Source organism: Ambystoma mexicanum, chromosome 10 (genome assembly GCF_040938575.1).
Source record: "Ambystoma mexicanum isolate Mex_15411 chromosome 10, UKY_AmexF1_1, whole genome shotgun sequence".
NCBI classification, from domain to species: Eukaryota; Metazoa; Chordata; class Amphibia; order Caudata; family Ambystomatidae; genus Ambystoma; species Ambystoma mexicanum.
The window spans coordinates 1,221,931,311-1,221,956,881 of NC_090932.1; positions in this window are offsets into that span (position 1 = coordinate 1,221,931,311).

The following is a 25,571-nucleotide window of genomic DNA, read 5'->3' on the forward strand; positions in this document are numbered from 1 at the left end:
TAGTTATTTTAAATAGGTAATGTAGGTTTTCCATAGTTAGTGTAATTAGTTAATAGTTGATTTAGTTTAAAATTGCTAGTCTATTGTGCTTTCATGTGACGGTGCAGTGCTTTGTGGCTTTTGAAGGCATCCACTGTCTGTTCCAGCTGGGCCCTTCATGGTTGTCTTGTGTATGTGTTTGCTGCTTGGGTTCGTTGACTCACATATGCCACTCCTGCCTCCCTTATCCATGGGCTCGCAAGGATGGTTCGGTGTTACAGCATTCTACACAAGGGCTTTGGGCTGTCATATCTGTGGCATGTCTGGTGCTGTGTGACTTGTGTTGAGACCCCTAGTGGGGATGATTTAGGTGTCATTGTCCACTGTTCAGCATTTGCTAGATGGGGTGTGTCATGATTAATGTGGACATTGATTGCTATGCATTGTGTAGTATGTTTCATATCTTTCCTGTACATGTGCTTGTTGCAATTCATGCTGTAGATAGTGTTCCACACTTTGGAGGTGAAAGACGGACTGATGGTGTGATTTGTGATGTGACTCTCTGACATGGTCAAGTAATGAGATGCCTGATGAGACACACACAGATGACTTTGAAGCATTAATCATGTGTTTCATGCCCTTTCTGCAGGGGGATGAGCCTCCAGAGCACCTTTGCCAGCAGACATGCCCCATTGGACGATGGAATTCTGGACCCGTTTGTTGATGCCCACATGCACATGTGTGCACAAGCAGAGGCACAGTGATTGCAGACCCACATCCTAGAACTGCTGACATGTTCCAAGGAACTCCAGGCAAGGTGAGCATCACAGGGGGGGCCACGACACAGCAAAGCTTGCACCAGGCGAGTTGCACATGCAGGCTTAATCACAGCACTGAGGGTGAGCTTAGACGAATATTGGTGTTGAAGCACACAATGCAGCTCAGATGTGTTTGTGGACTGATGGCTGTTGATAGTAGGGTTGTCTGGGACACATGCAGGGGCAGTGGCACATACCCTCCGGTACACCAAGGTCCATTGAGCCACTTGTATCAACCATGTAGCCTTCCGAGACATGGAAAGGGGCAGCTCACAGGGACATACAGCAAGGGACATACTCGGGTGCAGTGCTTGTCTTTTCCACGTACTTCATGATAAATGCACTGCCAACTTTGTTTCGGTCATGGTGGTACGCAACTTGCTCTGTAGTCATGGCTTGCTATATGGGTCTGTCTGCTTACCCAGGGAACATTGCATGTTGTGTGAATTGTGACACATTGGTGTTCCATTTGCCACGCACCCACCAGCGGCTGCCTTACTGCATTGACTGTGTATGACCCGTCACAGGGGTGATGTTATATATGGGTACGAAGCATCAACCACAGATTGTCTGTTTGTAGAGTAGTTTGTTGCTATGGGGCATGTTTGGTGTTGTGTTTTTGTGTAATTGGCACCCACAGGTTGTTGACTGTGGCTCTCTTTGCAGCATTGCAGTGCTCCTGTAACCGGACCTGAGAGTGCGCAGGCAGGAGGCCAGCACTCAAAATCAGAGCTAAGTGTCTTGTTGTTTTTCTTACGAACTGCTCTGCATAGGCTTGCTGGGGAGTGTACTGATGCATGGATGTATGTGTGGTTCAATTTGGTATGTTTTTCCTCCCTAATCACCCGTGATCCTATGCAATTTTGAAACCTGTACCCTCTACCCGGTGTTCCTGCTTCCCGTGCCTATCCAATCAACGTTCCCTGACCCTCTTTCCCCACTGGGGTTGCGGATGCCTGTGTAAGCCCCGAACTTGCAGCCGCCAAAACCCTAGAGGGGGTGGTTGGTTCGTACCACTCCTGAGCCTGGACTACAGAAGGCCATGACAATGATGTCCAAGTTTGTTTGGATTGTGTATGTGTTCATGCAGGTTGTACATTTACGTGCATTCCCTAGTTTCATGTGTCATTCCTCCTCCCCTCTCCTGCCACTCATTCCAGTCATCCAATGTGTCAACACCTGTCCCGACTGCATATCCCTGAACCTCATTCCCCACCAGGGTCTCAGGGGCCTATGTGAGTTTGACCTTGCAGGCACCCGGGACATGGTGGCGGTGGTTGTTTCGTGACACTCCCGTGCCTGTACAGGGGACCTGTGACAGTACACATCCATTCATGGTGCATCATCCTATGTCATGTACCACACATGTCTCACATCCTGTCGTGACATTGTTTTGCTGTGCTACCTTGGTTGTTGCATCATTGTGGTAGTACTTGGCCTTTGTGAGGTACTGCTACGTCAAGTCATCTACTGGAGGGTGTTCGGGTTCTTTTTTATGCCTTGGATTTTGTGATATTGGAAATGAGTGTGGATTCTGAGGGTTCAGGCATCTTTTTACACACAAGGTGGGAGATGGTGACGAAGGGTAAAGGTGATCCTGTGGCCAGGTGGAATTGAGGTTTGGAGGCTCCATGACCCAGGTGCAGTTGTTCAGTGGGTCATGGTCATTTGTGAGGGAGGGGGGGGGTTGTTGTTGATAGTTGCCTTGCCCTGCAGTGTGATGGGAACTCTGACATAGTAATGGTGGTATCCTATGTACATGTTGTGTTCTGCTGATCAATGCCTGTTCATGTGTTGTGTTTTCCTTTCAGGTGCGAGGGGATAGTTGTTGTTTGACATGCTGGGGTGTACACATGGTGGATGTTCACATGTGATGTGTAGGGAACACTGATGGTCACTTGAGTGCACATGCATATGTGGAGTGCATGTCATTGCAGAACCACACACTTGCACTCTGATGCACTACATGTACTCCCACCCTTGCATATCCACGTGTACACTGTTTGCCTTCTGGTGCCCACTGTGTCCCGGCAGCACATGTTCTGTGACCGATCATGGATCCAGTACATGCCTAATTTGATGTTTGACGTGGTCTGTCACTTAGATGTGATGCTCAGGGTGTGCATCACACACAATGGCTGTTCACTGTGCTGTGCGCTGAGCAGTGTGATGCAGGAGTAGGACACTGCACACATGAGCTGCAGTGTTGATTTTGCAATGCATAATGTGCATGTAGACAGGCATTCATTGTGATGTTACGTCTGCGACTGTTGTAATGCATTTGGAAATGACTTATTTTGGGTGGGAGGTTGTTGGTCTGTCATTTCATCTGATTCCGGGTCAGGCAGCAGTGTCCGATGCCACTGTGCATTTAGGACATGGCAATGTGCACCTTATCGTTACTGCATTGGTGTATGGGTATTGCGTGCCATGTCATGTTGATGTTTGGGAGGGTTTGAGTGACATGACAGTGATGGCCATGGCCTGTTTTGCAGGTGTGTGATGCCCACCTTGCATGTCTGGGTCATCCGCTTCTCAGAGCAACTAGCTGGGGGTAGATTTCTCTCCGCAGCAGGGCCCTCCCCCTGGAACAGACTTCCGGCCTGACTTGAACTTGAGGGGAATCATCTCCAGTTCTGGAAGCACCTCAAGACCTTCCTCTTTGCTTCTGCTTACTGTCTGCCTCTCCCTTGCAGAATTCTCCACTGGAACTGCACAGGAGCTGCAACTGGGCCACTCTCACCGACCTCGGTCCCTGGCCCAGCCACTCTCCACTTGCACTGCCTCCATGGCAACCCCTGCACTGCAGTACTGTCTCTCTATCCCTACAGCCCTCCCTTCCCAGCACTTGTCTGCACTTACCTTTGTAGTTGCCACCAGGTGACCTATGTATTATTTTTTTGGCCTAATTCCCCTGTACTGGACTCCCCCCCACCCTTCCCCTTGCACTTTTCCCATTCCCCCTACCCCTGCACTTGCACGATCTCAATGACACCTGGCCTAGTAGTACCGCTCTCTGTGTTCCCTTGTTCCCCCCTCCCTGCTCATTGCGCCTTGGAATACTTGTGTATGGCCCATATCATGTCATATGTCATATGTGTGCCTTTTGGTCACACGGGATAGCTTGTGTTTAAGTAGCTAGGGATGCAGACGATGTGGCACTTCCATGGCAACTTTCTCAGGGTGGTAGGGTTGTGACAGTTAACTGTCTCTTTGTCATCATCGATTGTCACCTGGTATGTGCCAGGCCTGTGTGCACTCCGCAGGGGTGGGAGTTTAGGTGAAAAATGTGGCCACAAGCTGGGTCCGGGCTTCCTCGCCACGTGCCCTGTCCCCTCCCATGGGCAGCGACTGTGCCTGTGGTTGGGGATGTGGGGGCACCACCATGTCCACAGGGACGCCCTGCCGTGTTGCAACATTGTGCAGGACACATGCTGCCACAATGATCCTGCACACTACTGGTGGTGCATAGAGTAGTTGCCCACCAGAGCGGTCAAGGGAGCGGAAACGTGACTTCAGCACTCCGAATGTGCGCTCCACTATGCCCCTGGTTGCAATATGGGCGGCGTTGTATCTTACCTGGGGTGGTGTGGTGGGGTTCCGGATTGGCGTCATCATGTGGTTGCTCAGAGGGTAGGCACTGTCCCCTGGGGAGGTGATAATAGTTGAGATTATTAGGGTTTGGATATTTGTCTGTGTGTGACTTGCATGCATGTGCAAGGGCATTTGTACTGACCTAGGAGCCATGTGTCGCCATGCTGCCCTGCTTCCAGGGCCCGGCTCAGGGCAGACATTCTGTATATGAAACTGTCATGGGTGGAGCCAGGGTAGTTTGCATAGACAGAGGTGATGATTCCCTTTGCATCACATACCACCTGTACATTGATGGAATGCCAGTGCTTGCGGTTTCGGTAGATGTGCTCAATGGCCCTAGGTGGACGTAGGGCCACATGGGTGCAATCTATGGCACCGAGCACTTTGGGGACGTGTGCCACCCTGAAAAAATCCAGGACAACGGCCTGCCTTTCTGCGGGTGTTCTGGGCATGTATATGTGCCTGCGGACTGAGGGGCGCGCTGTCATGATTGCCAGTACCTGGTGTAGGCAGCGTGACTGCGTGGCCTGTGAGACCCCCCCCACTATGGCAGTGGTCCACTGAAATGACCCAGTGGCCAAAAAATGCAGGACATTGAGCAGCTTCCCCAAGGGGCTCAATGCTTGGGAGCAAAGGGTGGGGGATGTGAGGTCATCTTCCCACTCCCTGACCAGGTCTAGGATGATATGGGGTGGAAACCTATACCTGCCATAGACCTGGTCATCAGGCATCCCAAAAAGGCTTGTCCGTGGTGCGAAAATGCGTGCCCTGGCTATTCTCCTCCTCCTGCGGTGTCCCACGATCAGTGCAGCGACAAATGGGGCATTCATCGTAGCTGTATATACGCGTTTGTTGTTTGCGCGCACTTTTATGCTGTGCGCGGGGACGCTTCCGCCTGCCTTCGTGTGGCAGACGCGTTGACGCCTGTGCACGTCTTTTGCCGTGCGCGGGTTTCCCGTATTCGGATACGGTCCGAGTGTCATCGCGTGTGATCGGAGGGGAGTGAGCGTACACGCAACTGGCCTGGGTACGTGTGTTTCGGGGTGCGCGGGAAGTTCCACACGCGATTAGCCTGGGTACGTGTGTTCCGGGGTGCCGGGAACTTTCACACGCGATTGGTGGAAATCCACATGTGTTCTGTCATCACGTGCAATGAGGGAAACACCTGCGCGCGTCACGTCACAGACGCGCTCACGCGCTAAGGGCCTTTGGTCCAATGAAATCGCATATGCGTGCTGCCGTGCATACGCGCTAAGGGCCTTTCCTCATATTACACGCGGACGTGCAGTTTTCCACGCGCGCTTACGCGCATGGGCCCTTTCCTCGTATTACACGCGTGCTGAAATGCCCATGCACGTCTGTACGCGTCACGTCACAGGGGCGCTTGCGCTTGAGGGGCCTTCTGTCCAATGATAATGCGTATGCGTGCAGACGCGCTTACGCGCTAAGGGCCTTTCCTCGAATTACACGCTGACGTGCAGATTTTTCACGTGCTAAATCACTCCGTATCAAGCTGGCCACGCGTAAGCACACGGAAGACCACGCTCCTGCCCAGAAGGCCGAACTACTGCCCCCCAGAGCCCCGAGCACGCACCCACCTGCCATCTGCTGCTGCCTGACTGCCTGCTGCCCACGTGCCCTGCCATTTGCTGCCTGCACATCAGCCAGGGGTGCTGTTGCTGTGACCACCCCTGCTGGAACCGAAGACTCCCGACTGGGATTCCATCGCTCCACAGCCCAGCCCCAGGACCCAGTTGCCCACCCACTCCTGCCTCTGGGGTTGTCATGTCGGGGCAAACACCATCTGTGACCACTGACAACCCCCGGCCAGAGAGGCAGAGGGGCACCAGCTTCAGTGCCACCGAAGTTGGTGTCCTGGTGGAGCAAGTCCTGGGGCAGTATGATGCCCTCTTCGGAAGTTCCCACGCCGACTAGGAAGGACGGACTCGGATCTGGACTGACATCGTGACTGCCATCAACGCGGAGGGGGTGGCAGTCCGTGACTTACAACATGTCAAGAAGCGCTGGGAGGACTTCAGGTCCAGGACCCTGAACAAGGCCCGGCGCCTCTTGAAGGCAGCGGATGCCAAGGGGCGCCGGGGCCACTTGTCGGAAGAACAGATGAGGGTCCTGGAACGCATATCCCCAGCGCTCCACGTCCAGGTCCTAGAGAAGCAGACCCGTCTGGAGTCGAGCGGTGAGTGTACATGCATCCTGATTGTGAGCAGTGCGTGTGGTGATTATTCAGTAGTGTGCAGGTTGCACATCTGTTTGTATGGGGTCGAGTATGGGTGGGGGTGTACAGGGCCGTGGGGCTGACACATGCGAGGGCTGTAATGTGTGAGACATGGATGATGCTTGTGTGTGTAGGCTTGCATGCCAAATGCAGTTGGTGGGCACACATGTTTGGATGAATGTGTATGTAAGTAGACATGTCCGTGATGTCACGCATGTATGTTGTTTTCGGCTGCATGTATCAGCACATTTGCAATGTCATCTTTGATGTCCTGGGTGTTAGTCTTAGCAGTGCACGGTGGTGGTGCGAGTTATGGTTGCTTAGCTTACCATAACTGGCGAATTTCAAGGGTTTTTCGGTTTTACTTGGAACCATAACGTCCCTTTAGCAAAGTTTTTTCACTGAATTTCATAGGTTTTTAGTAGCGCAACTTAACCATAACGTCCCTTTAACAAATTTTTTTTCACTGAATTTCATAGGTTTTTAGTAGCGCAACTTAACCATAACGTCCCTTTAACAAAGTTTTTTCACTGAATATATATATATATATATTCTTTTTTTTCTTCAAGGAAAAATCTTTAGTTGCCGGAACATTAAAGTGAGAACTTAACACAACACAACCCTGGAAATTCAGCTAAAGCCACATTAACTTCGAGCCCCTATTGTGCAGCTTGTGACCACAATGATGACATCACAGATGATATCCCTGATGGCATCACGGGTGATATCACTAATTCCAACCTCTATGACATCACTGATGGCATAACTTTTGGAATCACTGGTGACATCATTGTTTATATCATATATAATATCACTGATTACATCTGTGAAGGTATCAGGCATAATATCATTTATGACTTAACTAATACAAGCTTTGATTAACTAAATAATTATTTAGGCAGTCGTCTTTGCCTCGGCCAAGGCTGTGGACATCGTTCATGGCTGAAGGCCATTGCTAGTGGCTGGTTAGTGTTGTACAATATACAGTGGGCATGATCGATGTATACCTCATCCCTCAAGTGCCAAAGGGCACGAACAAAGGGACTAACCCTGGTTTGGCGTGCAGAGTTACAAAGAAGGACTTTTCCTAAAAGAAATGGTGAAAAAAGATGACCAGAGTCTGTTTTTACAGATAGGTCTGGGGTGCCATATTGGAAAACATGGCTACCCCGGATTTTGAGCTACTGTTGTTAGCGGTCGCGAACAATCATGGTAGTTGATCTAAACCACTGCCACCAGCCATTTAAAATAGGAAAAGTTAACATTTTACTGTTACATGAGTGTTTTGACTCAGGGGAAGCTAAGCAACCCCTCCAGCACTCTATAGTAAGATAGGGTGTGCTCGGTCAGTACATTTAAAGAGACTAGTAAAGACAATTTAACTTTACATGTCCTGAGAGACAGTAGTCATTCTCAGGGAAGGTATTTAACCCTTTGGGGAGTCTAAAAAGACACCCCTGTGCTACCGCACTGAATGTGCTGTGTGACACACAGAAAAAGATGATGCCACTGGAGTTGTTTAAAACTCCATAACCAAAGAACGCAAAAGTAATCACACCCACAATACATGGAAGAGTGGGAAAAAAAAGTCTTGCACTCTTCCCAGGTAAAAAATTAAATCCTAGAAATCCAGCAAAGTTGCTGGGGGTCTCAAAAGGTAAGGGAAATTAGCACATTTGGAGAATTCTCCCTATCATCCGCTACCAAGATTGCATTTTTAATAATGTGAGATCAAAAATGCACTTTTACAATATCGAAACAATCTTGGTATAGAAATTCTACAATTTCAATATCCTCGGATGTAACCAAATGGAGGCTTGAATTCAAAGAATAGGGATAGAATATATTGTCGGTTTAAGGGGATCCTATTTGAGCTTTCGAACAGACGACTCAAAAGCACACAATTTGCATCATTCAGCAGTTTATTTACTTTCCTTCCTGAGTTTAGACTTACACCCTTTATGCATTTTATTCATTCTCCCTTTAGGGGGGGACTTTCCACCTTTTCCCTCTGGTAGCTTCCTACTTTTAAGTGACCTCGTACCTTTCTCCTCAATAGTACGTGACACGGGGAGAGCTGTCTTTATAATTACCTGTGGAGCCTTCTGAGCCTTTACCAAATTATTATTTCCCTTTACTTTTGAAAATATATGGAAAATATTCAACTTTTTTGTGGGCACTTGGACTAATGCTGGGATTGAAATACTAGGCAGGAGAGAACAAACCTTGCTTTCCTTCAAGGTTTTTACACTTGAGTCCCTTATGACACAGTATTTCCCACTACCAGACCCTATTTCAGGAACAGATGTCTGATTGGAATATTGTGCTATGGCCTCCACAATGTTACCCTTCATAGCCTCATCACAAGAGAAGACTGAGATGTTACTTAGGTCTAAAAAGGCACCATCTCCACTATTCATAGCACCACCATCAAACCTCAGCTCATTCTCCTCTATGTCCCCCTTAACGTGGCATTTTTCAATAACCTTTCCAGGATCTTTCCAGGATCTTGAGACTTAGACCCTCCCTTTTTTTCCCATATATATTTTTTGCTCAGGATCCTCATATTAGGGGTCTGTGAATTCAGATGATTTACAAAGTTCTGCAAGCCTATATTTGTACATTTGCTCGGCATCTTGCAATGTTTTGTTTTCTTTAATGCTGGCCCCTTGACAGGCTTAGTTTCAGGGGACTTAAGTTCTATATGGCTACTACTCAGGATGGTATGTACCACCAAGCCTTCCTCACCCAAGCGAGAGAATGAAGGCAGACAGTCTTCTTTTGAGCTCTCCATTTGAGCCTCCACCCCCTTACTCAAGTGGTCAACCTCCTGAGGTTTAGGACCACTGCTCGGGGTAGTCCCACAACACTTCATACAAGACACATGATGACATTGAGGCCTGGTGGATGCCACAATAAATCCCTCTGGAAAGCTAACCTTCCCTGCAAGGTCTTTCAGGACCTGTCTCATCTCCTTGGGATTCTGGAATTACCCATTGGTTCAATTTAAAATCCAACTAGAGTCTAACTCGTTTCCCTAATTCATGAGAAACAACAGGTGCCAACATGGACACATCCGAAACTAAGTCCACTCCTGCAAACACATCACCCAACACCATGTCCTGGATGTTCTCCTCCAGCCTTGAGAAAGCCTGTTCCAGTTTTCCAGTAAATTTCATCATTAGGTCCCCTGCCTCCTCATGTTGATCCTGTGTCAGACCCTTTGGGGAATTAGAGGGATTTCCAGCGATCTGTCCAAACCCTAAGGCCAATGCACCAGGCAACAACCTCCCATCCAGGGATGCCCCAGGAAAATTAGATACATTGTACTACCTACCTTTGTCTATCTCTATGCCATATTTATTGTTTGATATATGATCATTGTATGCAACTTATGTAACCATTGTCTTAAGAAATGCGCCCGGTAGCCTCCGGGCCTGGTCTGCGCTATACAAATAAAATAAATACAAATACAAATACAAAGATGTTGGTGCCACCCCAACCCTTTGTTTCAACACCGAGTCTGGAGTGGGGACGGGTAATTCAAGATTTCCATCAATGGGGTGGTGACCCTTTAGGCTTCCCGAGGTCGAGGCTCCCTCATTAACTGGAAAGTGTGAGTAGCAATGCCCTTTACTGGAGTCACCCACCACCTATACTTGTCAGTGTTGCCACCACCACCAAATTAAGAGACTGAGGAAACCAAATCTCCAATTTGTTTTTATCCTGTTGCAGAAGGAGGGAAGACCCTCTCCTGGTACCTGTAGATTAAGGGGTTGAGGTTGGCTCAATAGGAAGACACAAGGTCCACACATACGTGCAAAAGGGATGTGACCAAGCAGTTTGTGCTGGACTGCCCCTTTTGAGTGGGCCAAGCCCCATTTGCATATGGAATTCCCCTTTTGTAATGGCTTGGCAGGTGGAGAACGATGGTCTGGAGGGTTGCCCAGAGCAATGCCAAAGGTTAAGATTCTAAACCTTCCAGGCATCACCTCTTTTATTTTAATGTGGGCAGTGAGCATGGCTCCCAGCAAAGACAGATACAGAAAATAGTGATATACCTTAGGTGCCTGAGGATTAACCAAACAATCTGGCCACAGGCCATGGCCACCAGTGACCGGCTATTGAGTTAAAGCAGACATGGCCACCAGGGATGGGCTATGGGGTGAAAGTGGGCATGGCAACCGGGGACCAGTTATCTAATCAGATTATTTTAAAAATACCATGCACAGCTCGCACCGAGGGGCAGTCTCCAGGCGTTTGAGTGGTGCTGCAAGAGAAGGGAGTGGGGAGTTTAGTGAGGTTAGGGTGAGAGGACAGGTTCAGAAACAGGAGGAACTTTCGCCTGTGAGTGTTGTTGTGCATGTGTGAGTTCATGCGGGGGGCTTCATGTGTTGTAAGCGTATGGGTAAGATTCAGTGCCTTGGGTGTGTGGTAGTGTGTGGTAGTGTTTTATGTTGGTGCTAGTGTGTTGTGTGGGGTTGCAGTGGGTTTGGTTGTGCTCACTGGTTAGAGAGTGTCCATAAGGGTTCTAGAGTCACGGATGGTGGTAGCTGTACGATTATCCAGTGTCTTGGAGTGTAATTGTGTTGTTGATGGTTTTATGGACTATGTGGGTGGTTCACTCTAGGTGTGCTTTAACATTTGGAGATGCTGGGTGTGAATATAAAATGTATTCTTGGTTTGTTTATGTGTAGAGTGGATAGCCAAGGTCTGGTATGGCATCAGTTATTTTGTCAGAGCAGGAAGGGGAGAATGGCTTAGTAAATCGGTAGGTTTGTTGGATTCTCTGGCGCTGCACTTTGGTTGCCTCTTGATGGTATCCAGCCCGCTTCTTGGTTGTGGCTCTTTGGCCCATCTTGTCTTCACTCTATTTATTTGCATTTAGTGTTATTTTTGCAGGTGTCCTTCGAAGATGTCATTGTTTGTTGAATAGCCAGGTTGTGAGACGTTTCCTGAAGGTAATGTGGTTTTCTGTGGTTCTAATTTCTTTGGGCATGGTGTTCCGGATGCTGGCAATTAGACGCAAGAACGTTGTTGTACGGAATATTCTTTTTTCTTAGTGTTTTGCATCTATTTGTAGGTTGTTGCTGGATATTAGGTCCCTTCCTGGGCGATACCGTTTAATCTTGTCTTGGAGGAATTCAGCTCCTTGTCTATGCAAGGCTTTGTGGTCAATATAGAGTGATTTGAATTTGATGTGGTTTTTTACAGGGACGCCATATCACCAAAATGCCAGGGGTAGCGGAAGTGACATCACATGACCCCTAGCCCCTGATGACATCACAGAAACTGATGTAATTTGACCCCACCACAAAGTGATATCACGGGAAGCGATGGAACACGACATTTCACCCGCTGACAAAACAGGAAGTTGCATCACATAGCATTGTACACTATGAAAAATATGGTTACGATATCACTATAATGTGATGTACATTTCATACAAGAATGGATCGCCCTTTGTATCGTTAAGATCAGTGTCCCATATTACCAAATTACTGTGCATGCAAGCAGACGTCCATGACCAAATGATCAGCATGTGTTATTATATAGCACTTACGCTTAAGTGCTTTATATAGAAAAAATATACACCCAATATCACTTGACCTGTGTTGGTACTCATTTATCAACCTCAGAAGGATGAAAGGCTGAGTTGAGGTGTTTAAGAACAGACTAAATCAGTGACTCACCCCGTGAAGTGTACCTGAAATAAACCTTTAATGAGTCTAGCAATTATTGTATAGAATTCCAGAAAGACACATTATTTGGTATTCCTATTCTTTCTTATTTAGGGTCGCTGCTGAAAGTGTTAGACTTGTGGCACTCCTGTTCTTATTTTTCTTCTTTTGTTTAAGGGGTCTGAACAAGAAAGCCATCCACTCTAAAAGTAAAGATCCACATGGTGCTGGCCACAGCTCAGGAGCTTGCATTACAAAAAAATTTATATATTGCAAGGGAGACCACAGAGGTCACGAGAGAGACCTCAGAGGTCGCAGTTGCGACCTCTGGTGACCCCTAAAAAACATCCCTGCTTGTTTACTGGTAATCAGTGAAGGCTTCTTAGTGCTGGAGTGATCTGGTCTCTTCTGTTTAGTCTTAATAGGATGCTGGCTGCAGTATTTTGCACTCTTTGGAGTTTCCTGGTGAGGCTTTCCGGCATTCCTAGGTAGAGGCTGTTTGCGAAGTCAATTCTTGTGAGTATCACGGATATGACTGTGAGGGTTCTGTGAGGGAAGGAAAGGTAGGGGAGTAATCCTCTGGGCAGTCGTAGGGGGATGAAGCATTTTTTTGCGATTGAGTTGACTTGCGGTTCCAGGGATAGTTTTTGTCCATGGGAAAATTAATTCTGCTCCTGCCTGCCGCCCAAAGTACTGGACAGGTGTGCAGAAAATTTGCATGCGGTACATTGGCAGGGACCTGAAAGCATGCTTTTGCAAATCTGGCCTGATTTCCTTATTGGGTCCTTCACCATGGCCGAAGTCCAAGCCCCAATGATTGTGGACAATGGCCATGGCTTGAAACCATGAACACTGGACATTGGTCACATTATGGGGGTACGGAGGACATTGGGTCAGGATGTAGACTACATGCAGTGTATAATGAGGCTGGTTGGGAGGGCACAGGGTCATGCCCAGGCAAATCAACTATGACTTGCATCCCCAGCATGCACTGCTATAATTAACACCCAGGACAATCAAATATGACATCACAAATGGCATCATCAATGACATAACTGATGACCTCACATATGACATGATATGGTATGCTATAGTATGGTATGGTAATGTTTATTTGTAAAGAGTAGAAGAGGAAAGTCTTAAGGAGTCTCCGTAACTTAATAGAGATCAGGCTCAAGGCGAAGGGCTGCAGGGAGGCTATTCCAGAGGAAGGCTCCTGCTGAGGATGAAGATCTCCCTCCAAATCTCTCCTTGGAGAACCGGCTCACTCACAGAAGGTTGACGGAAGATGAGCAGAGGGCTGAAATGTGAGATGAGAAGGAGAGAATAGAGTCGAAGATGACCCCAAGGTTTTGAGTCTTACAGGTGGGTGAGGGCACAAGGCCAAGGGAGGCTGGCCAGAATTAAAGTGAGAAAGTGGGAGTGGGGGGTCCCAATGTGACTGATTTCAGTCTTACTGGTGTTGAGGTAGAGGTCGCTGTCATCCCACCATGACTGAATAGCGGACAAACAGTCCGATACGAGTGAGGAAGAAGAGGCCGCCTGAAAGATAGTTGTGTGTCAGCTGCATAACACTGGATGTTAGAGATGAAAGTGACAATCACACGTGCTTAGGCAGCAATATAGACGTTGAAGAACCAGGGGGATAGATTACATCCCTGGGGAATGTCGAAGGTTGAAAGAGTGATAGTAGAGAGAAAGGCTCTGAGGTCCACCTGTGATAGGCGGTTGCGAGAGAAAGGAGTTTAGCCATGCCAGAGCCTGATCTGTAATTCCCAGGGTGTCATGGAGATGTGTGATAAGGATGTTGTGATTAACCGTGTCAAAGGCAGAGGAGAGGTCAAGGAGAAAGAGTGCAGAGGGAGTGTTAATATAATGATTTGAGAGCAGGTCTTCATGGGTGTTCAGGAGAGCAGTTTCTGTGCCTCTGGATGCTCTAAAGCCAGACTGATGGTCGTGGAAGCAACCAATAGATTTGGTAGGGAGGGTCAGCTGAGAGAAAGCCAGCTTCTCCAGGAGTTTGTCCAGGAAAGGAGTTACAGAAATAGGGTGGTAGTTTGCTGGAATGGAGGGGTTGGCAGAGGGTTTCTTGAGCAGATGGTGCACAAGGGAGTGCTTAAGAGCAGTTGGGAAAACTCCAGTGGTAAAAGAGAGATTGCAGAGATCAGCCAAGGCTGGAATGAGGGAGTCAATGTTGTCCTTGATGGTTTTTGAGGGGCAGCAGTCCACCTGTTTGGCTGAAGCCTTCATTGACTGGACTTGGGGGGGCTCCGGTGTTGGTGTATGCTCTGGTGTGGAAGAGAGGGAGGAAAGGATGTCTTGGGTTTTTGTAATGAAGTGTGCAGCCAGGTCCGAGCAAAGGTCAAGGGTGGGTGTGACAGAAGAAGAGGCTGCTGCAGGATTGGCCAGTTCCTTACAGACTTTGAAAAGTTCAGCCATGTTGCTTTAATGCCGCAGAGATGCGGGCTTGAAGAAAGGCTCTTTTCTTGCAGTGGATGCATAGTCGATATTGCCTTTGAAGGAGGCAGCATGCCAGTTTGTCAGAGGGTCTGCCGACAAATTCTATTTGCGCTCAGCTACCCTACACTTGTGTTTAAGTGCAGCCAGGTCAGAGTCGTACCAAGAGTTACACTTTTTCAAAGGCTTCAGTCGGACCCTCATGACAGGGGCAAGAGTATCAAGACTGTCGGAGATAGAGAGATAAATTAGTGAGGGCTGTGTCAGGGTGGGAGTCAGCTGCAGGAATAGGAGGAGGGGGATAGGAGGAGGCAAAGGTAGCCGTTGTCACTCTTTTCATGGGTGTGGTGACTTTGAAGCCGAGTGGCTGTGCCGGGTGTGCTGCTGTAAGAGGAGAGGAGAGCTTCAAGTGTGCCTAGAGAAAAGAGTGGTCAGTCCAAAAGAGAGAGGTAGTGAGAGGGATAGAGAGAGGGATGTCAGTAGTGATGAGAACATCCAAAGTGTGACCCGCAGTGTGTGTGGAGCTGGAGGGTAGGATAGAGCTGAAGAGAGAGTCGCAAAGGTTGCGGAAAGGTCCTGAGGTGTAAATCACTACTCTGTAACAATCCTGATGGAAACTCCCTGTAAGGGGTTTTGTTTACAGTGTTGCTAGCAGCCTATGAAGGGTGATCAGTAGGCTTCTCATGAACTACTCCATGTATCACAGAATCTATTTATTGAAACAGAAATGTTCTATTGTTATGTTATGTTACTTTGTTTGTATTGTGCCAAAGCCCGTGGGCATCCAGGCACCAAGAGACAGGAGTATGAGGCTCAAGCTAATAAGAATCCGTCATGCTGGTTGAAGAGCATTGTTTTTAACTGCTTTCTAAATTCGAGAAGATTTTCAGTTTTTCTTACACATGGTGGTAGAGCATTCCAGGCTCTTGCCCCTGAACGTGAAACGCACGCCCCAGGCCCCTGGCACGTTTAACCTGGTGCTGTTTCAGGAAAAAGCTCTCAGCAGATCTCAAGTTTCTTTGGGGGTGATTTGTACTTACTCAAGTTTTCAGGTACGCCGGAGCGTTCCCAAAGATACATTTATTGCAAATCGTTAGCAGCTTAAATTGAACACGAACTGCCACAGGTAGCCAATGGAGTCTTTTCCTAGCTGCAGTAGTTGGTTCAGACCGTTTCATCTGAAAGATGATAAGTGTGATGGAGTTCTGAATTTTTTGGAGCTCTTGGATATCTGACCTGTTAGCACCTCCCAGTAAGGCCTTGCAATAGTCCAGACACGGGAGAATCACAGCCCTCACCAGTTTGGTTCGATTTTCTATCGCAATCAGGGGCGCAACCAGATGAAGCACCTTGAGATGATAGTATTTTTTGTGATGGCAGCTACATGGGCATTACAGTCTAGGCTTTCCTCCATGTAAGTGCCTGGAGTCTTAACTTTAGACACAACCTTTATTATACTGCCATCAATAACAAAGTTTGAGTGCTTCTGACTAAGACCGATTCCAGAGAGCCTTGGGCCAAACAGCAAAAGCTCTGTCTTGGCCGCATTCAGACATAGCCAATGTGTTGACATCCATCTTTTTATGAACAAATAAATTGTGTCCAACAACAACTGGTCTATTTCATAGTCCCCAGTAACTTGCAGAACCAGTTGGAAATCATCTGCATAATTGCAGAAAAAGATATCCATAGATTCCAGGTCATTACGTAGTGGTAGGATATAAATGTTGAATAACAGAGGGGAGAGGCAAGCCCCCTGTGGTACTCTACATGTGATAGTTCCAGCCTCAGATGCACTGTCACCCCAGTAAAGTCACGAGAGGCGACCCTCCAAAAAGGATTTAAGCCATGTAATTGCCTCTATCGAGAGTCCTCTGACCGTGGCCATGCGTTCGAGCAGAATTTTAAGGTCTAGCCAGTCAAAGGCTACTGAAAGATATAATAACATCAGCAGCCCTGACTTGCTATGTTTCAGTTTTGAAAGCATGTCTGTTTGGAGATCAATGAGGTCACTCTCCGTGCCATGCAAGCTCATGAACCCAGACTGGTTTTCATGTAGAATATTTGCAGTATAATCATGGGAATGGTTGCTGTTAATTCATCAGTCTAATAATACCTCACCCTAGGCATTGGCTGCATCATAGACCATATAAGTAGAGTATTTTTAATCTCGTATTTTTAGCCAGTAGAATCAAAGTCTTGACTAATGTTAAACTTTTAATCAACAGCTAACAATACAAGAATGACTACAACCATGTGTTAGTATACAGAATATGTGTAGAGCAACAATGTGTAGAGCAGCAATGCAGGGTAACTACAGGAATGCTCTAGTAAGGATAAGAACAAATACAGTGACCAGAAAATGAAACTAAGATTAGATGTTACACATCATCATGTGTAACAATTATATTGCTATCTACCTGAGACCTGCTTATTTATTTTATTTTATTATTTAAAAAGTGTTATAGCTTGGGATACAATCCTTTCCCCAATCAAATACATTTACTAATAATAAAAATTACACATTTGAAGGAGAAGAACAATAAATATATCATTTGACAATGACATAAGAATGTCATAACAATATAAAAATATATAAAGTCTCGAGAAATTGCAAATTAGTAAAGGCTACATCCTACGTCTCTACTTCTAAAATGTTATTCTTCACATTTAGGATACAATCTTCATTAAAAACGTAGTGGTAGCTAAAATGAAAAAGTCTTTATATCCTGACATTATTCTATGCCAGAGTTCATGCCTGTTAATTAGAGTGATATCATGAAAAAACATATCGAAATAGAGTTGACGTTTACTGGCTAATGCTTTACATTCGATCACCAGATGGTATAATGTTTCTAAAACGTATGGTCAATTACAGAATCTGCAGAGTCTATGTTCTCTGATTATATCAAGTCGGGCTCACAGAATTTTGTTGGTTGGTAGAATGTTTAACCTGAATCTCATGCGCCAAGAGTTGTATCTTTGGTGAAGACATTTTTTCATATAGGGCAAAAGAAAATGTGCCAGTTTTTCATTTTCTAATATACTCACATATTGGTTATATTTATCTATCCTTTCTCTGGATGAAATCCGATCCAATGTATTACATTTTTTCCAAGCCTCTGAGGACAAATCGTTTAGAACATTGCCATGCACCGCTAACGCTCAAAGAAGGCACTTATTAAAGTCCCTCCAACGGGTTAGTTACATATTGATTCCCTTATTGATGGCCAGATTCAGGGTACAGAACAAGGAACCTTTGGTGTGAATTAGAATTATCCTGTATAGACTTAGATGTTTCCATTTTACAAGTTTACTAAGAGAAATCAAACCCAGCTCGTATCTTATAACGGAGATGGCCACAATATTTGGTAAATTCAGCACAGAGTGCTTCAAGTTTGGCTTAAATAGTCTCATCGTTCAGGTTCCTTAGTTCTGCGCCATATGTAAGGAAAGGCACTATCTTAGTCTTAATTAATAGCTGGGATCAAAGAGAAATGTCCAAACCTCTTACAAATTTGCCTGGCTTGGCTCGCAATGGCAATACATTTCTCACAGCGCTGAGCATAAAAAGCTGCCTTACAGTTCATAACAAACGGAGGGAATACCAAATACATAAATGAAATAGGTACTTCAATTGGGGTTTCGTTTAATGTGCAGTTATGAATTTTAAATTTGGCTCAATAACGAGGGCCAAACATAATGAGCTTTGTTTTAGTTGGATCTAACGTTACCCCGTTGGTCTTAACATAGGTATCTAGAGTTACCAATTGTCGCTGCAGGTCGATAGGGGTAAGATCCAATAACACCAGATCAGCCTCATATGCCAACCAACTAACAATGGAATTCCCAATTTTATGGGAAAATTATCTAGCCTGACCCAAATGCTCTCTGATGTCAGCTAGGAACATATTAAAAAGGAAGGGGGCAATTACACTGCTCTGCCATAGTCCCCTGTACACAGAGAGGGGTACAGACAGGGTGCCCTGAATATTAAGCCTAATCACAATGGAAGTACTGGAGAATTGCTAAGTAAGAAGGGGGACAGCTCTATCTTGTAGTCTTACCCACAGAAGAGAGCGACCAACACAGTCAACGTTTTTTTCAAGTTGTTCATGTTTATTTATTGATTTATTGTGCATTTGCTAGGCGCTTTTACATCAAGGAATTGTGTTTCAAAGCGCCCACAGGGCAAACAGGAAGGACACATGGGAACACAAAGGCAAATAGAATAAAACTGATGAAGAGGAAAGAGGTGATCCTTCTAGGCCTTTTGAGCGTTCGGAACGTGCAAGTGCAGAGAGACAGAAGAAAAAGGGAAGGGTGTAAGTGCTAGGAGTTCCACAGAGGGAAGTGCCATGGAGTCAGTTGTGAGAAACAGGTAAGTGCCTGGCAGAGATCACTTGATAAAGAGTGATTACCTGCAAATAAAAAAAGTGCATGCCTGTCAGACAAGGCCAGTGGGTGCCCACCGCAAGTGCTGTGAGAGAGCAGAAGGCTAAAGGCAATTGGGCGAAAGGCCAGGACCCAGAAGGACACATAAGGGCCATAGACACCAATCTCAGTGACTGTGGGGTATAGCATGGGAGGGAGAGGGGGAAGGGTGAAGGAGGAGGTGAAGAGGAAAGTCGTGAGGAGCTTCTGGAATTTGAGGAGATCCGGCTCAAGAATGAGAGAAAGGAGGAGACTGTTCCAGAGGAGGAAGCCAGCTGAGGAAAGAGATTGGCCACCAGCTTTCTGCTTGGAGAAGCGCTTGACATGCAGAGAGTTGGTGCCAGATGAGCGCAAGGATCTGTCTGGAGAGAGAGTATTTGATCAGAGCAATTTGTAGATAACGCGGTCCCCGGCCCCGTTGGAGCCGGAGGAGCATAAGGATCTGGAGGGAGAGTATTTGGTCAGAGCAAGTTGAAGATAGCATGGTCCCTGGCCCCAGAAACCCTTAATGGATGCAGATGGATTTGAATTTGATCCATGCAGCAACCGGGAGCCAGTGGAGGGATTTTCGGGCTGGAGAGATATGGTCCGTGGGCTTGAGGCCAAGGATAAGTCTTGCAGCCCTATTCTTGATAAGCTGGAGGGGGGCGGAGAGAGAAAGAGGGTAGATTAAGGAAGAGGCTGTTGCAGAGGTCCAGCCTAGAGTACCAGAGCTCTAGAGACATTGAGCTTTTCGGGAAAAGTGAGGAAAGGAAGGATACATCTGAGGAGGTGGAGTAGAAAGTGGGCCTTCTTTGCAAGGTCCAGGATGTGAGGGAAGAAAGAGAGAGAGAGGAGACGAAGATGACTCCAGGGTTTCAGGCTTCAGATGAAGGAGAGGAGGGAGAGCCATAGAGGGTGGCTAGAGTGAAGTGAAGAAAGAGGGAGCAGGAGTCCCAATATAAAGGAACTCAGTCTCGTTGGCATTGAGGCATAGGCCATTAGACGCACACCACGACTGCATAGCAGATAGGACGTCAGGAATGGTAGAGGAATTACGGAGAAGATCAGAGGGAAGTTTGAAGAAGGGTTGGGTGTCATATGCCTAACATTGGAAGTGAGGCGAGAAAGTGGAAATAAGGTGCGCAAGCAGAGCGAGATAGACGTTAAAGAGAAAAGGTGAAAGGCTGGAGCCCTGGGGATTGCCACATGTGGAGATAGAGGAGGGAGAGGATATAAAGCCCAGGATAACCTGGGAGGGACGGTCAGTGAGGAAGGACGTCAGCCAGTCCAGTGCCCACTCCGAGATGCCAAGGCTATCATGAAGCCCTTTTATGAGGATGGAGTGGTTGACCATATCAAATGCAGAGGAGAGATCAAGTAGAATGAGAACAGCAAGAGAGTTAGAGTCAAGAGATGGGAGCAGTTTTTCACAGGTGTTCAGAAGAGCCGATTCCATGCCTCTGGATGCTCAGAATCCAGATTTATGGTTGTGTATGTGACCAACAATCTCAGTATGCTGGGTCAGTTGAGGAAAGACCACCTTCTCCAGGAGTTTCCCAAGGAGGGGAGTGATAGAAATGGGGTGATAGTTAGCCGGACACGAGGGGTCAGTGCAGGGCTTTTCAGGAGGGGGTGCACAAGAGGGTGCTTGAGGGGAGAGTGGAAAGACCCAGTAGCAAGAGAGTGATTGCAGAAATCAGCAATTTCAGGGGCAAGGGAGCCGATGTTGTCCTTAATAATTCTGGAAGAACAAGGGGGAGCTGTTTGGATGAGACCTTCATAGAGCGGACAACCTTAGTGACCTCGTCCGACGTGATAGGAGAGAAGGAGGAGAGAAAGGCAGAGGGAGGACAGGAGGAGGGGAAGGAGAAGGGGAGGAAGAAAGAGTGTTCAGGATGTCCTGAGTTTTTGCAGTGAAGTGGGTTGCCAATGCAGTGCAGAGGGCCTGAGAGGGAAGAGGCGATATGGAGACTGCAGAAGGATTGGCTAGTTCCATGCAGATTTTAAAGAGTTTGGTGATGTTTTTGGATGTTCCAGGGGTGCAATTCTGGATGTGGGCCCTCTTCTTGGAATGAATGGAGAGATGATATTGCTTTCAGAGAAGGCGACAGGCCGGTTCGTCCAAAGATGAGCTTGAGGGGCGTAACTTCCATTCCACAGCTCTGCATTTGCGCTTTTGGGCTCCTAGATCAGAGTCGCACCAAGTGTTATGCTTGTTAGCATATTTCAGGCAGATCCTCATGACTGGGGCAAGAATGTCGAGAGTGTTAGTGATGGTGAAATGGAGGTTGCTGAGAGCAGAGTCAGAGGTAGAGTCTGCAGGGGGAGAATAGGGGGGTGAAGGTAGATGCAAAGGCAGCAACTGGCACTAGTTTCATCATGCAGATGTCCATGAACGAGGTTGGCAGAGCTGGTGGAGGTGCGGTCAGAGGGCTGAGAGGGCACAGGTGAGAGGAGGGAGTGTTCTGACCAGGAGAGTGGGTGGCGAGTGGCGCAGAGCACAGAAGATCAATGTGGATAAAGACATTGGGCCTCATTACGAGTCCGGCAGTAACCGTGGCAGAAAAACCGGCAGGTAGCCGCTAGACCCCTAATGATTTACCGGCACCTGACTTGCCAGAATGACCGGGGCATTACAGCCCCGGTAGTCTGGTAAGTCGGGCGCCTGTATAATGTTGATCCCTATTTAATGGGGACCACGGAAGCACCGGCACCATTAATAACCGTGCCGGTGCTTCTGTGAAAGTCTGCTGGCAGGTGCCATTCTGCCCACCAGGGACAGACCTGGTGGGTGGAACGGCACCCGCCTGCAGACTCGTAGTTTGGCGGTCCGGAAACAACGGTGCCGGAAGCTTACTGGCACCGTTGTTTCCGGACCACCAAACTTAAAATGAGGCCCATTGAGAGTATGTCCAGCCGAGTTGATAGGACCAGGGTGTGGAATGGAGAGGAAGAGCGAGGTGCAGAGGTCACGGAAGAGTGTGGATGCCGTGATTGAAGAGTCAAGGTGGATCGTGAAGTCACCCAGTAGAAGGAGTTTAGAGGGAGATGTCCAGAGAGAGGAGGAGACATCAGCCCAATCTGAGAAGAACATGCTGATAGGGCCAGGTGGCCTATAAATAGTGGCAATGGTCAGGGAGGGGATAGATAGATGAACAGCTTGCATACCAGGCTCTCTAAGGAGCAGTATGACTTGGTGGGTATGAGGGAATAAGGAACTCACTCAGGGAAGATCAGGGCAACCCCACCGCCGGAATGGTTAGGGTGAGGCTTAGAGATGATCTTGTTGCAATGAGTTAGAAGGGAGTCAAAAGCAATGACTGCGCCGGCATTGAACCACGTCTCGGTAACAGCGAGGATATCAAGGTCAAGGTCTTCGAGGAGGAGACAGATGTCAGCAGAAGTGTTTGATATCAGAGTGAGCATTAAGTATGGCTAGATGAAGCTGGTCTCTACCTTCAAAGGATTTCAGATGAGGGGTACAGGGGCGTGGTACACCAATCGGAGGTGAAGGAAGAGGAACAGAGAGAGATGAAGGAGGAGTAACATGTGCAGGAAGTAAGTTAATGTGGGATGGCAAGCGCCGGTCAAAGCGGAGGAGGTTGAGGACCCTGAGCCAGGATAGTGCCATTGCAGTAGACCTTAATGATACACCTGCATGACGAGAAGTCTGCCAAAAGTACTTCCCATCTAGTGCCACCATTAATGGGTGAGGATAAGAATGGAGAGAGGGTAGAGATAAGATGAGGAGTCCAGAGATCTGGAGGGGGACAGAAAAGGTAATATCAGTGACAATCTGACTGGATGTTGCACTGATGTAGGTGTCTGCAATGGAAGACAGGGGTTAGTGGTCAGGCAGTCTTTTTTTACACTTTTTCCTTCCAGACTTCATAAGAGAAGGAGGATAGGTGATAGTAAAGCAGTTAAAATAGATAGGCGAGATGGTGAGTGCCATAGTGGTGGCAGGGAGATGATGATGGAGGATAGGAGAGACTTCACATCCGCACATAAACTCACCAGGCGACCTAGTGGCCGAAAAAGAGAACAGAGCAAACAGATGCAGTAGACACATGTTGGTACAAGATTTGGGGGTGTACAGTTGCAAAGACACGCCTAGGTACGAAATGACCAAAAAGCACACAAATGCAATACAAAATGGGGGTGTAGAGCTGTAAAAACACACCTAAGTTCGAAATTACCTAAAAGCACACAACTGAAATGAAAAATGGGGGTGTAGAGATTCGAAATGACCAAAAAGCACACAAATGCAATGCAAAATGGGGGTGTAGAGTTGCAGAAACACACCTCGGTTCAGAATTACCCTAAAGCACACAAATACAATGCACCATGGGGGTGTAGAGTTACAACAACACACATGTTTTGACTTTCTATCCAATCCTTTGGTGTTTGCTTTAGTATTTTGACATTTTGATTTCCTTTTGTAGAAGACGGCATAATTAACCGTTTCAAGTTGTGTACTGGGGGCATTAACATCATCAATCAGCTGAAGTGAATCCAAGTCTGAAGGTGGTGGATTGCTCAGATTTCACGATGGTCCTTGCCTCATTTAAAGTGACCAGTCTTGTTAAGTAGCTTCTGCCATACAGATGAGCTCATCCTCTTGGATCTCAAGATGATATAAGTGGTAATTGCGGTGCACCATATATTGATGGCTTTGCATATTTGTATCAAGCAAGGCTCCCTAAGGGTTCCTTTTATCCCCTCATGTAAATCAGTTTCTCAAGAGCCTACTGGAAATAAACAGGACTGCCATCTGCAATGTATGGGGTGACTCTCTTCAATCAATAATAGAGACTGATATTTTTTTAATATAGAAGAATCTTTTGTCCAGATTGGCAGTGTTTTATATTTTCCTATAACTGAACTAACAAGTTCAGTACAAAGTTCAGTGCTGATCACTAGAATGGACCCTGCAAGGCTTGGTAGGTTGAATCATCAGTCAGGTGATGTGAATAAAATGGAGTTGGTGGGGATTGCTGAAGAGCATCATTGATCTGCTAATCTATCCTGTCCTTTCTCTCCTCCTCTCCCCTTCCTCCCTCTACTCTCTGCTCTTACTCTGACCCTTCTTCGGCCACCTCTCCTCCCTCCTGCTCTTCCTTTTCCCTGTTCTCCCCAGACAAGGTTACTAGACAAGTCCGTTCTATGAAAGTCTCGTCAAAACAGATTCATCCCTGCTCCTCCAAGACCATCAATGACCACATTGACTCTCTGGCTCCTCTTCTGCAACCACTCCTTCACCACTGGGGTCTTCCCTTCCCCCCTGAAGCACTTCCTTGTGCACCATCTTCTTAAGAAACCCTCTGCTGACCCGTCCTGCCTGGCTAACTACCACCCAATCTCCCTCACTCCTTTCCTGGGAAAACTCTTGCAAAAGCTGGCCATCTCCCAGCTTAATCTCCACACTGAATCTGTTGATTGTCTCCATGATCATCAGTCTGGCATCAGAGCAGCCAGAAGCACGGAAAACGCCCTCCTGAACATCCATGAAGACCTGCTCTCCAACCTTGATTCCAACACCCCCTGTGTCCTCATCTTACTTGATCTCTCCTCTGCCTTTGACACGGTCAACCATGCCATTATGCTCAACCATCTCCGTGATAACCTGGGTATCACCAGTTAGGTCCTGGTGTGGCTGACTTATTTCCTCTTTGATCGACCCTCCCAGGTTCAACGTGAGTCCTTTCTCTCCTCTATCTCTATCTCTACCTGTGGTGTTCCCCAGGGGTCTAACCTCTCTTTCTGGCTGTTCAACCAATACCTGGCACTTCTTGCACACCGCATTGCTGTGCTCTGCCCCAACTTCAGGTGCTATGCAGATGACACCCAGCTCATTTTCAGGCTGCCCTCAGTCACCTTTTCTCCCTCTCTCATCTCAGACTGTCTGTCCGCCATCCAGGAGTGGTGTGCCACCAACAATCTCTGCCTTAATGCCAGTAAGACCGGGATTATCCTCATCAGCACACCCACTCCCTCCTTTCCTGTCACTCTCTGGCTGGCCTCTCTTGGCCCTCTTCCTGCTCCCACCTGTGAGGCTAAAAAAAACTCAGGGTCATCTTTGACTCCAGACTCTCCTTCTCTCCTCACATCTCTGACGTTGCTAAGAAGTCACACTACTAGCTGCACCTCCTCAGAGGTATTATTCCTTTCCTCTCCTTCCCCCAGAATCTCACTGTCTCCAGAGCTCTGGTTCTCTCTAGGCTGGACTATTGCAACAGCCGCTTTCTAAATCTGCCGGCTTCTACTCTCCGCCAACTGCAACTCATCCAGAACAGGACTGCGAGACTTGTCCTTGGCCTCAACCCAGGGATTGTATCTCTCCAGGACTGAAATCTCTGCACTGGCTCCCAGTGGCTGCGAGGATAAAGT